This window comes from Callithrix jacchus, chromosome 16 (genome assembly GCF_049354715.1).
Source record: "Callithrix jacchus isolate 240 chromosome 16, calJac240_pri, whole genome shotgun sequence".
NCBI lineage: Eukaryota > Metazoa > Chordata > Mammalia > Primates > Cebidae > Callithrix > Callithrix jacchus.
The window spans coordinates 55,797,588-55,806,827 of NC_133517.1; the positions used below are offsets into that span (position 1 = coordinate 55,797,588).

The following is a 9,240-nucleotide window of genomic DNA, read 5'->3' on the forward strand; positions in this document are numbered from 1 at the left end:
ACCCAGTCCAGACACATGCACAGGACCCAAAGCACTTTCCAGAGCAATGCAGTGAAGATGTGGGTCTCCATGTGGGGCTGTGTGTCCCAGCAGGGGTGGAGGTCCAGGAGTGGGGCCAGGCTGGGGGCCCTTGGCTGGCATTGAGACCCCCCCACAGCATGTGCGTCTGAGCCCCACCTCTGGGGGTGGACAGTGCAACCAGAGCCAGCCAGGGGCCAAGGGACATGGGTGGGCAGACCTGAGCCCCCTTTTCTGGTCCTGTAGATCAGGCAATAATACCCACCCTGCAGAACTGTTGTGAGAATTAAAATATATGCAGAGAAATTGCAGCTGTGTAATAGTAGATGCTGAGCTAATAGTAGCAAATGTGAGATCCTATTTGCCTTGGAATTCTGGCTGGAAGATGGGCCCCGTGCCCCGGCCTTGCCTGGGTGCTGTGCAGGGCGGAGACTCCGTGCCTCCAGAGAGCACAGAGCAGCATCCTCCTCCCCAGGCCCATTCAAAACTCCTTGCCTCTCATTGGCTCTCACTGAGTCACATGCCCATCTCTCGACCAATCCCACAGCCAAGAGAATGTGACTCTGTGATTGGCTGTGGCCTGGATCACATCTTCCAGGGCAAGTTTAATTCTTCCTGAATCACAGGGCTGAGAGTGGGGGAGGGAAGCAGGAGCAGGTGGGCACCAGAGGAACACTGTCCACGCATGGCCAGGGGCTCCTGGGGAGGGTGCCAGCCTCCACTGGGCCCAGCCTCCCCTGCATAACCTCCCCTGACTCCTCTCCATGCGCCCTGCCCACCCCAGGGTGAAAAGGGATGCCTCCTGAGGCCGACTTACTTCCCCGAGCACAGGAGTCACTCGACTTACTCCACATTGTATTCAAGAATCATGACGTCACTTTGTACCCCACCAATATACACAACTAGAATCTGTCAGTATACAGTGCTGAAAAGGGGTGGGGGCCGAGAGGACACGGAAAAAGAGCCAAGGTCTCCCGGCTCCAGCCTAGCATGTTTGCACAGGGAAAGGGAGGCCAGAAAGGAAAAGGAACCAGCTCAAGGTCACGCCGTGAGTTCAGATCAGAAAACAGAGCTGGATTCTCTCCCCAGGCCGTGGGACAGCAGGAAACCTCCGATCCCAGCTGGGTTCCCTGGCTGCAGGCTGCAGGCAGCAGGGGAGACCGCGGCCCTACAGGGAACCCGCGCCGCCCGCCCCAGCCTGGATGCCTCTGAAGGCTGAAATCTGCTCACACCGCGACCCTTTGGAGTGAAGGTTTGGGAAGCTGGCAGTGTAGGTGGGAGGCGAGTGTGAGTCACTCCCCAAGGCAACGCACAGCGCAGAGCTGCAGGAGGAGAGGAAGGAAGAGGAGGAGGGGGAGGAGGAAGAACAGAGGATGAGGAAAGGAGGAGAGGCAGGGGAGGGAACCTGGAGATCCGCAGCATGGCAACCCTCAGGCCCTACCCTGTGACGTCGCAGAGGCCGAGAGAGGACGGGGGCTGCCTCAAGGTCACACCTAGGAATCCCCCATCCTCCAAGGCTGCAGCTGGAGGGTTTGGTCAGGCAAAGGGGAATGATGTCTGCCTTTGCTTCCAGGGGGATAAAGATGTGGGAACAGGGAGAGGGATGGAAATGGGGAGGGTGGACAAGGCAGGAGCTGGGGAGGGCACTTCATGGGTGGGAGTGCTGGAGAGCAAAGTCCCCATGTGGGCACTGGGGCGTGTGCCTGGAGAATCCATAGCCCTTAGGGTGATCATGCCCCTCTTCCAGATGGAGAAGCTGAGGCTTCCTGAGACTTGGTTGTTTGCTGGGCTGTGAAGATGCCCCAAATTAGATTAGCCTCTCTAGTCACCCTCGAGAGGATCCAGAAATTCCCTTAGATCTTCTCAAGCTGGGAAGACACAGTGCGTGTTTGGGTTGGGGTGGGGGCTTTACCCATTTCTCTAGAGAGGACTGCATTGGCAGGGGTGTCAAGCAGGACTGAGCACGAAGCTCCAGAGGCTACCTGGGGTGCTAAAGGGAGGATTCCTGAGGACCGGCCCATCGCCATTCAGATCCAGGCCTGGCAGAGAATCACTTGCAAAACAGAGCACATGTCTCAAATAAGCAGAAACTGACTACCTAAAAATACCAGCGTCCTGCTGCACTGGGAAGGCATAGGCAGGGTGGATGGGCCAGAGTCAGGGTGGATGGGCCGGGGTCAGGGTGGATGGGCCAAGGTCAGGGTGGATGGGCGGGAGTCAGGGTAGATGGGCCGGGGTCAGGGTGGATGGGCCAGGGTCAGGGTAGATGGGCCGGGGTCAGGGTGGATGGGTCGGGGTCAGGGTGGATGGGCCGAGGTCAGGGTGGATGGGTCGGGGTCAGGATGGATGGGCTGGGGTCAGGGTAGATGGGCCGGGGTCAGGGTGGAGCTGGGATGCTGCAGCTGAGAGACCTTTATACCCGACAGAGCTGGGGATATGCAATAGGACAGGTAGGGGCTCAGCCCTGCATCGGCCCCTCCTTGCTTCCCTGCCAGGCTTCTGGGAATGAGTGAAGCCCCAGGACAGTGGGTGGAGGGGCTGCAGAGGCCATGTAGCCCCATCCTTGAAAGTGAGATGTGTTTTGGGGAACTGCTCACACTCTCTCCTTCTCCAGGAGGACAGAGCACCTCTGGATCCATGCCCCACCTCCTCGAGTGAGTGCCCTCTGCCCTTGCCTGAGCCCTCCCAAGGACAAGGGGATCAGCCTCGCCCCTGGCCTCCCTGCCTCCACTCTGGGGCTCCCAAGGGAGCTCTCAGAAGCACAGATTGGGAGCGCTCACAGTTCCTGCCTGAGCTCAAACTCCATGCCAAGCATCTGCTCAGGCCAGGGGTTATTAGACCTGGTTGCCTCGAGGATGCAGGGCCCAGTGACTTCCCCTCAAGTCACATGGCTTGGGAGGGCAGAGCAGAGATGAGTTTCTGGAAGCAGCTCCAGATCCAGTACCGTCGCTGTGTGCTGGGTGGGTAGAGAGCCCTCTGCACTGAGCCCAGCAGGCCAGCCGCCCCAGGTCCCACTACTGCAGCCCCCGACTCATTCTCCCTGACCTGATGCAGACCCCCCAGGGGCCCAGGGGTCCAGCTCTGTCCTCCCGTCCCTTCCCCCACCCCCTGCCCACCCTGCACATGCCTCCTGCTCTCCAGCCTTTGCCTCAACCCCTTCCTCCCTCTCCATGCTGTCTCCTCATTTCACAATTCTGGACTGAAGACCCCGCCCAAATGCCAGCTGATTCAGGCAGGCAGGATATTAATGAGCACCTAGTACCTGCCAGGAGCTGTCAACCTCAGGGGGCAGGCAGCAAAAAAAGCAGAGAAGCAGAGCAAGACCCTCCCCACCTCCACCCACCGCACTCAGCGAGGCTGAGCAGAGAAGCAAAGCAAGCCCCTCAGCACACCAAGTGAGCAAAAGCAGGTGCCTTGTGGGTGGGGAGAGGGGCTGGGGCTGAGGCCAGCCAGGCCATCGGTGTTTGTGTTTTCATAAAACAAGCCTAGCCATCACTAGCGAAGGGACTGGAGGAGCAGAGAGTGGGAGCAGGGAGACAAGGTGGGGAGGGGATTGCTGTTGTCCCTGTGGAGGGACCATAGTGGCCAGGACCCGGGTAGCAGCAGCTGGGCACCATCTAGAGACATTCAGAATAAAATTGGCAGGACTTGGCGGTGGCTGGAAGGGATGGGAAGCCAGGAGACAGTGCCAGGAAGAGCTGTCCCAGTTTCTAGCCTGAGTGACCTCTGAGGTGAGGAGGACCCAGGCCGGGAGCAAGAGCACCATGAGTTCCCCTGTGCTCATGAGAAGGAAAAGACTTCCCAGAGCCAGCGCCTCTCACACTCCCGGGCTGGGGGAAGCGAGCTCTGCAGCCCAGGCCCGAAGCCTGGCTCTACAGTGGCCGTCACCATTCATGGCCTTGGCTTCCCGGCAGCAGCTCAGCAGTGGGTGCTGCCATCTCCCCGCAGCGGGGCACCAATTTGGGCTTGTGGGACAGTCCTATCTGCCGCAAGTGTTCTCCACTGGGCTGGATGCCTGAGGCCAAGGCCGGCCCCTCCCACCTGTGTTCTCCGTGGCCATTCCCAGGCTTCCCACACCGAGGGCCAGGCCACTGGCACCAAGCAGGAGCAGCTCCGCTGGCCCTTTTCTATAGCTGACAGCCGAGCCAGTGCATCGCCCTTCACCCCTGTGAGCTCCGGGGCGCAGCTCTCTCCCCACTCCCCAGGGCCAATTAGGAAACCAGGCAGATTCGGACTTCAAAGGCACTTTGAAAATGCCACATTAGTTTAAAGCTATGAATTGGTTTATGTTTTAGATTGGATGCTTTGGGCTTTTCAGCATCCTGGAGATGTGAACGTAACAAAATCTCTTTATAGCCGGGAGGGCTGAGTTCAGAGGGGCCAAGCACCTTCTCCAAGGTCAAACGAAAGTGGAAAGTGGGGCTAGAAGCGGCTCCCCGGTCTCCCAGGCCTGTGGCTGGGACCTGCAGCCTCACCCAGAAACACACACAGATTTCCCCCCCGGGACTGACTCGCTGAGCACCACAGCGAGCTTGGAAACCCACCCAGCCTATCCTTTTGCAGCCTGCGTAATTGGGCACCAGAAGCACAAATACTTTGTTCAGACGCTGGGAAGTGGAAATTTTCTAGTCTGTTAGGCAAATTCTCCTTTTCTCCTTTTGCATTTTTTTTACCCCAACAGGAAAAGACTTTTCACTTGGAATCCTTCCGATGCAGATGTGTGAAGACTCTGGTAGCGACATCTCGGGGACTGAGCATCTTCTATTGATTGGAAAAACACACACAGCACCAGTGAGTTTGCAGAGCACACGCCGCATTTTTCAGGGTTTGGGCAGGCAGAAAGCCAGCCGTGAGGCCTCAGCGCCCCCTGGGAGCCAGAGCGGGGAGTGCGCCCTGACGGAGCAGAAGGAGCCCAGCGGGCAGCCAGGAGGGAGGGAAGCCAAGCTGGGTACCCTCGAGGCAGGCAGCCCTGCGGGAGGCCGCAGCAGAGCCACGCACGCCCAGCCCCACCCGTCCCTCCCTGCATGGCTTTGGGCAAACCACATCACCTCCCTGGTGTCCAGCTTCGCTTCCCTGCCATAAACTTGGGGTATGGCCTGTGTGCATCCCAGGGGCCTTTGGAATGGGCTGTGTGGCCTCCTGCAAGCCACAAACCTCTCAGTGCCTCACATTCTTGGCAGGGACCGTTGCCCACCCGCGGAGCTGCTCACAGAGCCACAGCGAATAATGAGCAGCCAACTGCCAAGCACAGGCCTCTGAATTTGATCAATAGACGCAGCCCAGCCTTGGGGACCCCTCTGGGTTCCACCAGCAGGCAGAAAAGACACAGGAACAAAGACCAAGCATGACTTGGAGTCTAACCATAGAGGACAGATGGGGGTCCCTGGCAGGAGCCTGAGCTGCAGGAACCGTGGTCCTCAGCTGTGAGTCCCTGCCCTCCTTCCCCTGGATGGGCCTCTCTGCTGCCCAGGACAGCTTGCCAGCTGCCTGCTCCAGAAGCCTCCTCACCCCATTGTGCGTCCTTCATTAGGCTGACTAGAGGAATATCACCGTGTGCAGGGAAAGGAGCAGCCAGAGCCCAGGTGTGAGAAGCCCAAGGCCAGAGCTCCTCATCCACCACTGGTGTTGGCGGGAGAGGGGCCCTGAGGTTGGCCCATCCCTGGGGAGGGAGAGGGGTCCTGAGGTTGGCCCATCCCTGGGGAGGGAGAGGGGTCCTGAGGTTGGCCCATCCCTGGGGAGGGAGAGGGGTCCTGAGGTTGGCCCATCCCTGGGGAGGGAGAGGGGTCCTGAGGTTGGCCCATCCCTGGGGAGGGAGAGGGGTCCTGAGGTTGGCCCATCCCTGGGGAGGGAGAGGGGTCCTGAGGTTGGCCCATCCCTGGGGAGGGAGAGGGGTCCTGAGGTTGGCCCATCCCTGGGGAGGGAGAGGGGTCCTGAGGTTGGCCCATCCCTGGGGAGGGAGAGGGGCCCTGAGGTTGGCCCATCCTTGGGGAGGGAGGGGGCCCTGAGGTTGGCTCATCCCTGGGGAGGCAAGAGGATTGGGGTACAGACAGGGCTGGGGAGGTATGGGAGTTCCAAGATGGTGGTTTGCCCATGGGAGGTAGAAGAGAAGGACCAGGGCAGGTGGCGGGAGAGATATAGCCATCCCTAAGGTAGGGGCTGTTCCCTGCATCTGATGCTCTGGGCCCCACCACGTTTCCTCCCCGCCCCCCCAGTCCTACCCTGTGTGGAGTCACCATGCCCAGGAATGCAGGGTTAGGTGCAGCCAGGGGCCGACTGTGCTTGGGGTAAGCTCCTCAGCCCTGGAGTGCCCATGGCTTTGAGCACGCCAGCTCCTCTTAAGGGGCAGCGTTTGGAACTGCAAGGTGGTGCCTGATGATGTGTTGACAGTGGCAACTGTGCTGGTAGCCAGGGCTTCCCGGGCTCTGCCAAGGTCAGGCATCGCCACACCTCACTGTAGCCTCTGCACGTGTTCCCTGAGCCTGCCTCCTGCTTCATCCCTGGTTTTCCTGTAAGGAAATTGGAACACAGAGGCCAAGCCACAGAGCACAGCGGGAAGGAGGCGGGCCGGACTCGCTGGCCTTACACCTGCGCTCTGCCAAGCTCGTGAAACACTGACTGTGAAGGTGGCCAGTGGTGTCCTTCCTCTGCCTGGCTTGCAGGAAGCTTGCATTAACCAGAGTTCTTTCTGCCCCTTGAAATGGCCACACAAGCAACACACGAGAAAAGGCGAGGCCTGGCTGCACTTAGCTTCGGGGACATGGGGGTGCGTCCAGCAGGGTGAGTCCAGGCCAGGACCCACCAGGGTGAGGGGTCCCATGTGTGACATCTCCAAGGAATGCTTGGAGAACAGCAGAGTCAGGAGCCAGTAGAGGTATGGGGTCCTGGCAGTCAACGACCAACAGGAAGAGCTGGTTCCAGGGGCCCTGGAGGAGGCCACCGACACCTCACCCCTGGAGGGTCCGGAAAGGGGAAGGTCCCTAAGAGAAGACAGAGACTCACAGGGAGCAGGAGCCCCCAGGCCTGGGCTGCTGGGTGAAGTGAGCAAGGTGGCTTGGAGGCAGGCGAGAGGTGGGTGACGGTCCCAGGCTAGCAGGAGAGCTCAGGAAGAGCGGGTGGTGGGAACCTCGTGCTCTCCACAGATGGGGCTGCTGCTGCCTGGGAGAAGGGACAGGAGGAGTGAAACCCACAGGACGCTCTAAGGCAGCAGGGCCATCTAGAGCTGACGGGCACGGGCTGACCGCTGGCCTGGCCGGGGCACATCTGGAAGGAACAGCTGTTTCCTGAGACTCAGAGGAAGTGGCCTGAGGGTGGGGACACCAGAGATGGCCAAGAGGGGAAGCTTAAGGCTTGATCCAGGGAGGGAAATGTTTACATCAGACTCCCCAGGGAGTGGGGCATATAGCGTGAGGCCTCAACTCTACCAGAGGTACCACTGATGATCAGTGCAAAGGAGCAGGGTGAGGGAGGACCCACACCTGGATCCTAGCTCCCTTCTGTCCCTGCATCATCCCACCTGTGGACCAGGTATGCAGAGCCTATGACCCCCATGGCCCCATTGGGTCCCCACAACAGCCCTGCAGATTGAGCTGGGAAAATGAAGACCCTGTTTCATAGATTAGGAAACTGAGGCAGACTCCTAGCTTCCTCTGATACTCTGAGTGCACACCAGATGTCCAAGCCTCACCCCAGCGTGCACTTTCTTGTGCTTGGTTCCCAGCCCAGGAAGGGAGACCCCAGGAGTGCATTCTCCCATCTGTCTAGGACAGGGCCAGTGACTGGGCAGCAGTAGGGCCTGGCCTCACTGAGAGGCCGGCTGAGGACAGGGAAAGCTGGCCTGGTCCTCATCGGGCCACAGGAGCCTCGAGCCCTCGTCCCACGCCGCTGTGCTCTGGCTTCTCTCAGCAGACAAGAAGCTCGAGCTCAGGCCTCTGCTTCAGAAAAGCCCAAGAAACAAGCCAAAGCAACAAATTGTCTCCCAAACAAGAGGCTGCCGAGGGCAGGCAGCGGAGGGTGGGCTGCGCGTAAATCTGCCCTGTGCCTGCCGTTACAGTGATTCAGGCCCCGAAAGGGCCAGCTTATTAAAAATCATCCCTCTGCGCTCCAGCATGAGTTAGGGAGTGCGTCTCTCTCGGAGAACGAATGGGGCTTTTACAAGTCCCTGTAAGCAACTCTGCCCTCTGCCTCCTCACTCTGCAGGCGGAGGCCGTTACTCAGGATGCCATCTGGGTCCGCACTGGGTTGGGGACGGGAACCTCACTTTTACCAAAGCCAAGATCCATCAGGATTTCTAGCAGAGCCGGGACTGGGGCCAAGGATTCCCACAATCCTACATAGCAGAGGAGGGCAGGCCTTTGGACCTGGAGTCCAGGTGCCCCTCTGCACAGACAGGAGCACAGATGCCTCTGCCCACTCCCAGGACATGGACAAGGCCCATCCAACCACCCACCACCAAGGGAGTCCTGAGTCCCCAGCCTTCATTCCCTCTCACTGCATACCAAGAACCCCCACCCTCTGGGCCTCCAGCTCACCCTCTTGTCTTTGGCCTCCCTTCCCATGGGACAATCCCCAGCACAACCCCTGGCCTGCTTCTCTCCATCTCTAGAGTAAGCCTACGCCCCGGGTGGGGTGGTGGGTGGAGCCCGCATGTGGGAGGTGCCCACTGGGATCACCCTACTCCCTGGCTGCCCCTGGCCACCAAGACCCTGCTTGGGGCTGCCCAGGGAATAGGGCCCTTGGCTGGAGCCCAGTGTGAATCCGGGACAGGGGACAGGGAGCTCTTCGTGCATGTGGCCTGGCTGTCCGTGGAGGTCACAGGGAAGGCACTGCCTCTGGCAAAGAGGAAGAGGAGGGAGGAAGGTGGTGCCTCAGGGCCTGGAACCCCACGACCACTCCCCGTCCAGTGTCCAGTGCAAAAAACAAAACCAAGGCTCTCCAAGGAGAAGATGCTCTTGTCCCCACCGTTCCTCTGGGGCTGAATCCACCCTCCCGTGGAACAGACCCAGACCCTGAAGGGAGAGAAGCCCTGAGGTCTTGTGTCAGGCAGGAGCAGCACCTCCGTGGGTGAAAGAGACACTGTGGGTCCCTGCACTGGGCCTGAAGAGGGGCCGAGGTACGGGGACAGGGGGTGGGAGTGGAGGCTTTTGGTTGAGATGAAGGAAAGTACCCGAGGCCCCGCCGCTTTCTGCACACCTGCCTCCCACGGCCTCTGCTTCCTGCCGGGCA

At 59.9% G+C, this 9,240-nt stretch overlaps 1 long non-coding RNA gene across 1 annotated transcript; it reads left to right on the top strand.

Annotated features, from left to right (window-relative positions):
* The first annotated feature begins 2,632 nt into the window (after positions 1-2,632).
* Positions 2,633-8,122, top strand: LOC118148588 (uncharacterized). The gene is made up of 3 exons (XR_004735451.3): positions 2,633-3,413; positions 4,700-4,809; positions 5,199-8,122. It is a non-coding gene; the product is annotated as an uncharacterized LOC118148588 (long non-coding RNA).
* Positions 8,123-9,240: the final 1,118 nt, after the last annotated feature.